Source organism: Myxocyprinus asiaticus, chromosome 10 (assembly GCF_019703515.2).
Source record: "Myxocyprinus asiaticus isolate MX2 ecotype Aquarium Trade chromosome 10, UBuf_Myxa_2, whole genome shotgun sequence".
Lineage (NCBI taxonomy): Eukaryota > Metazoa > Chordata > Actinopteri > Cypriniformes > Catostomidae > Myxocyprinus > Myxocyprinus asiaticus.
This window is the reverse complement of record NC_059353.1, coordinates 44,992,160-44,998,492: the sequence shown is the minus strand read 5'-3', so window position 1 is coordinate 44,998,492 and position 6,333 is coordinate 44,992,160. Positions and strand designations below refer to the sequence as shown.

General features: G+C 39.1%; 1 pseudogene; it reads left to right on the top strand.

The window, feature by feature from the left end:
• Nucleotides 1–5,685, top strand: LOC127447604 (lactase/phlorizin hydrolase-like; annotated as a pseudogene).
• The last annotated feature ends 648 nt before the right edge of the window (nucleotides 5,686–6,333 follow it).

The window sequence follows — 6,333 nt, the reverse complement described above, 5'->3', positions numbered from 1 at the left end:
ATGACAAATTCTCGATCGTCATATTCAAAAGTGTGGGAGCTATTTGGCTCTCAGTCAGTTGCTGATCGCGATCAGTTCCAGAATGGCTCCTTCCCTAACAATTTTCAGTGGTCTGTCTCCAGTGAGAGCTTTAAAGGGTGGTTGGTCTGAACATGGGAAGGGTGAGACCATATGCGACCGTTTTAGCTATGTGGGTAATGTCTTTGACAACCAAACAACTGATTTGGCCTGTGACAGTTATCACAAGATGGACAATGATGTGTATATGCTCAGGGGCATGTTGTCCCCTAATTATCAATTCTCAATTTCCTGGGCTCGCATTTTCCCCACTGGATGCAAAGAAAGTTTGGTTGAAAAGGGGGCTGCTTATTATGACAAGTTGATCAACACAATCCTACAATCAGGCATTGAACCCAGTGTTACCCTTTATCACTGGGACCTCCCCCAAGCACTGCAGGACCAAGGTGGCTGGACTAATGACTCTATTGTGGAAGCTTTCAAAGAATTTACAGATTTCTGCTTCTCTCAATATGGAGACAGAGTCAAAACATGGAACACCTTTGGCAGCTCTTGGGTAGTGAGCAACTTGGGGTAAGGAATAGGCGAACATCCCCCAAGCATCAAGGACCCAGTAGTGGTTTCTTACCAATTGGGTCTGTCAGTCTGAGAAAGAACCATTTATTTTATGGTTTTTCAATGGGAAAGTCTTTATTTAAAAATGTTTTGCTTGTTACTGCAGGTGACACATAATATTCTGAAATCTCATGCTGAAGCCTGGCATATTTATAATGATAAATACAGAAAAGTGCAGGGTGGAAAAGTAGGCATTGCACTTAACTCCGATTGGGCAGAGCCAAAGAATCCTGCAAGTGTCCAGGATATAGAAGCAGTTGAGCACTATTTAAACTTCATGCTAGGCTGGTTTGCTCACCCCATATTTGTAGATGGAGACTATCCAACAGCTCTTAAGGATCAAGTTGAGAAAAAAAACCTTTTGTGGTAAAGATCTGGCAAGACTCCCTGTCTTTACTGAGGCAGAGAAACAGAGAATCCAAGGCACAGCTGATTTCTTTGGACTTAACCACTACACTTTCAGACTGATTAGTAAGAGTCTGAATAGGACCAAATAATGTTGGGGACTTTAAGGCTCATATTGGCCCCACCTGGCCCACCACAGCTTCTGACTAGGTCCATTCTGTTCCTTGGGGACTTCGTTGTTTATTGAACTACATCTCTATAGAGTACACGTCCATTTTAAAGGTGCCCATTTACATCACAGGAAATGGAATGCCCACTGAGTACAGTGGTGATGTGCTCTATGACACTGAACGTGTTGATATCCTCAAAGCCTACATTAATGAGGCAATGAAAGGTAATCATCACAAGAGTAAAAAGAACTGGCAAACATTGTGAAATTCATAGTAACTCTCTTTGTGATTACACAGTTCTTGTCCAAATTAATAATTTTCCAAACCATTAGACTATATACTGTAGTCAAATAATTGTACCATGTAACGCTCACTAACTTGTTCTTTCTGTCCAAACAGCTGTGCTTTTGGATGATATTGTGGTCCAAAGATTTACCGTACAGTCTCTAATGGATGGATTTGAGGGTCCTCAAGGTTACAGTCAACGATTTGGATTGCACTATGTGAACTTTGAAGATCCCAACAGGCCAAGAACGCCCAAAATATCAGCATATTACTATTCAAAAGTGATTGAGAGAAATGGTTTTCCTGAGAGTGCAGTAAACCCTAATATGCAAATCTATAGAAATAGAATTGACAGCACTAGGCCTCCTAGCCAACCACCATCTCATGTTCCTTCAAAATCCAAGGTTGTATGGGAAAAGTTCTCATCTCAGACAAATTTTCAGAGAAAACTTTATCATTATGGAACATTACCAGAGGGTTTCCATTGGGGTGTCACTTCCTCAGCATATCAGGTTGAAGGTGGCTGGAATGGAGATGGAAAGGGACCAAGTGTTTGGGACACTTTCACTCAAAAACCCAGTAATATCCCAAACAATGACAATGGTGATGCGGCATGTGACAGCTACTATAAAATAGATGAGGATCTATACATGTTGAGAGCTCTAAACGTGAAGACATATAGATTCTCTTTGTCATGGTCTTGAATATTTCCCAATGGTTATAAATCTTCAATTAACCAGAAGGGAGTTGAGTACTACAACAGACTCATAGATGGTCTTATAGAAAATAATATCACACCCATGGTGACTCTCTACCATTGGGACCTTCCACAAGCTTTACAGAACATCAACGGCTGGGAAAACCCTGAGATGATTGACATTTTCAAAGAATATTGTGACTTCTGCTATGCGACATTTGGAGACAGGGTGAAGTTTTGGGTAACGTTTAATGAACCTCATACAATTGCATGGTCGGGATATGGGCTGGGCCGGATTCCACCTAATGTAATGCAACCTGGAAATGCTCCATACAGGGATGCACACAACCTGCTGAAAGTTCATGCAAAAGCATATCACACATATGGTGAGAAATACAGGGTGACCCAGGGTGGAATAATATCCATTAGTCTGAATGCTGAATGGGCAGAACCCCTAGATGTAAACATCCCTCGAGAGGTGGTGGCTGCTGATCGAGCCCTCCAGTTCCAGCTAGGCTGGTTTGCAAACCCCATCTTTAAAAATGGCGACTACCCCGATGCCATGAAATGGCAGGTTGGCAACAAGAGTGAACTTCAAGGCTTGACAGAATCCCGATTGGCTTCTTTAACTGATGAAGACAAAGCCTATATCCAAGGCACAGCTGATGTATTCTGCATTAACACATACACAACCAAAGTTGTACGCCATGTGACGAGCAGACTTTCTCCTGAGTCTTATGAGAATGATCGGGACATTGGGAAGAAAGAGGCAAGTGGATCTCAAAACACATCCACTGAGGACCAGAAAGCTTTTCCTTGGGGTCTGAGAAGGATTCTCAATTGGATAAAAGAGGAATATGGAGACCCAGATGTTTATTCAACAGAAAATGGAGCAGCCACAAATGATCAGCCAGTGATTGACGACACAGAAAGGATTTTCTTCCACAAGACCTATATTGTAGAGGCTTTGAAAGGTAACTATTTGAAAAAGTATTCACAAATTTGCTCATCTGTAAATTTGTTGCTACTGAAAAAGGTTATATTTTTAAGATTGTTATATATAGTTAGAATATTTTGATGTTCACTCTAAAATCAAATATAATTAGGACATAATATACAAAAGAGGTTAAAGATGTTGGTGTTTTCTCTTCCTCTCATGCAAGCACAAAACCTGGATGGAGTAAAGTTAAAGGGATACATTGCTTCTTCACTGATGGATTCATTTGAGTGGTTGAACGGTTACAACCTTGGCTATGGCCTTCATCACGTGAACTTCAGCCAGTCCAGCCGCCCAAGAACACCAAAACGCTCTGCTCACTACTACTACTACAAAGTTATTAGAGACAATGGTTTTCCCCTGCCAGATCGGGAGAAAACTATGTATGGTCACTTCCGTGAAGATTTTGCTTGGAGTGTCTCAACAGCTGCTTTTCAGGTGACCCCATATTATCTCTATTTATGTCAAAAAACTGTTCAAATAAACAAAGTGTTTCTTAAATTGTATCCTTACATTTCAGATTGAAGGAGGCTGGAGAGCAGATGGGAAAGGATTGAGTATCTGGACAAGTTTGCACATACACCGCTTAGAGTGGGAAATGACGAAAATGGTGACATTACTTGCGACAGCCACAATAAGATTGAGGAGGATGTGGACATGCTCAGGCAATTAAAGGTCATTCACTATTGTTTCTCCATATCATGGCCAAGAGTTTTATCTGATGGAACCACAAAGACCATAAATGAACCAGGACTAGAATTACTGTCACAGGCTGATAGATGCTCTTTTGGCAGCAAACATTCAACCACAGATGGGCAGTTAAGAGTTGTCTTGCAGTTATTCTATACTTTGTTATTTATTATAAAGTAAATGTAGTGATGTTCTACCTACTTTTACCCATCACACTCTACTTTTCTCACAAGTGACCCTGTGTCACTGGGATCTTCCTCAGGCACTTCAAGACTTTGGTGGCCGGGAAAATGATAATGTCATCCAGAGGTTTAAAGAATATGCTGATGTTATGTTTAGTAACCTTGGACACAAAGTAAAGTTTTAGATTACTTTGAATGAGCCATATGTCGTGGCCAACTTGGGACATGGCTATGGTGTTTATGCACCAGGTATGGAAACAGATTATCATACTACATGAATGGGCACTTAAGAGTATTAAAGTAGATTTGATTCCTAAATGACTGGGGCTTCCTGCCACAGACTAGTCACCAACGACAAAACATCAAAGGCAACAAGCTTGAGTCTTGTTGTGTGCGCTTGGCTCAACTAAAGCCAAATCATCTAACATGCATATATGCTCTTTATGCATTACAGGGGCATTGGGACTGTAGCTGACAGGTTATGGCTGGACTTTGGCTCACCTTGGCTCATAGTAACTCCATCAGGATTCAGAAATATCCTTAATTTTATCAAGGAGGAATATGGGAATCCTCTGACATATGTTATGGAAAATGGTATCTCAGAGAGAGGCCTGATTGACTTGAATGACGAACAGAGTCTTTTATTATGAAAACTTCATCAACCAGGCCTTGAAAGGTATTATATGATGTACTAAAAGATTTTTGTCTATTGACTGTTTATTGAATTTTTCACAGTTGCTGCATGTTTGCCATATAGTACATTGCTTTTGAACATCTCATACATTTCATGTAAATTGATATAAATTCTTGAATAAATCTTTTCCAGCATATTTGGTGGATGGTGTTGACCTCCGCGGCTACACAGCATGGACTCTTATGAACAACCTTGAATGGGCCCCTGCTTTTGATGAGAGATTTGGACTTTTCTTTGTGAATCGATCAGATGCTTCTCTTCCACGAACACCCAAGGCATCTGTCAAGAGCTACGCCACAATTATCAGCCATAATGGCTTTCCAAACCCTAAAGAAGGCCCTCACAGTTGTCTGAATTCTGAGCCTGAAGGTAATGCTTCACAAATTATCTCATGAGGCAATAGAATGCAACTTTAATATTCCAGACATAAAAATCCCAAGTTGGTGTGATTTCAACATCATCTTTCAAAAACTGTGTTTAACAAACAAATTCCCAGTGAAGAACTACGCTACATGTAATCCTGAGAGGAGTCAGAGCAAGTGATAATGTTTATGAATCATGATATTAAGGCACATTTAACTGTTGAAATAAGTTAAAATATTAAAACAGCAACAACAAAACAAAAAAAAACTACATAAGGGCTTTACAAATGAGACCCAGAACAACCAAAAGTATGCAAGCTTCATGTCAGAAGAATATGGAGATGTAATAATGTATTCATTGTTCAAAGTACAAGGCATTTGTTAAATGGCACATTAAACTGATTTACTCATCTGCCTCCAAAGGGACAAAAGAGCCTACTGATGCTCCACCCTCTCAAGATTTGACCCTTACTTTCCTGGGCTTGGATGTAACTGCTCCTGATGCTGAGGTGGCTCTTTACGCCCTCCTCGCACTTACTATAGTTTAGCGTTCTTGCAGCTGCACTCCTGACATACAAAGACGTAAAGGTCACAAGGTCAAATAACTCAAAGCCAACGGAAGAAAAATTACCCTTGAGAATAAGTTCTAAACATCAGAGCTCTGATCTGCCTTGGTATATAATACACAGTCTTTTTTTTTTTTTTTTTTTTTTTGTGGTGAAGAAACAGTTATTAATAGCATCAGAAACATGTCTTCAAACATGAGATATGTCAGAGATCTCTTATTTATTATTTTGGTGTATTTTATTTCTGTTCAAGTTTGTGCCTTTACGATTTAGCTTTGGTGGTGGGATAATGTAATTGAACAGATCTTATTGGCAATATTTTCCATTTGATCATTTGTTAAAGCTAAAGCTAAATGGCAAATATGAAATAATAACAATTTGGCGAGGGTTTTTCATATTTTTTTGTTTTTTGGTAAAATGTCTTAACAAAACTAGTTTAAAGAAAATTTACAGCAAACCTTTCATCAAAGTTTATTAGATTATACAAAGTATGTAACTAATTCTTGCAACACAATTCGTCTCCAATGCTTTTTTATATGCTTTATAACAAAAGATTTATTTAAGTTTCTCTCGAAATGTGTTTTATAATACAAAGTTTATTTAAGTGCATTTTAGAGCATTAATCCAAAAATCAGAACATGTGGAACAGATGGCTTTTAAGGGCTTTTTTTGTATTATCATTATTCATATTTATTTTTCAGCTAGTCATAAA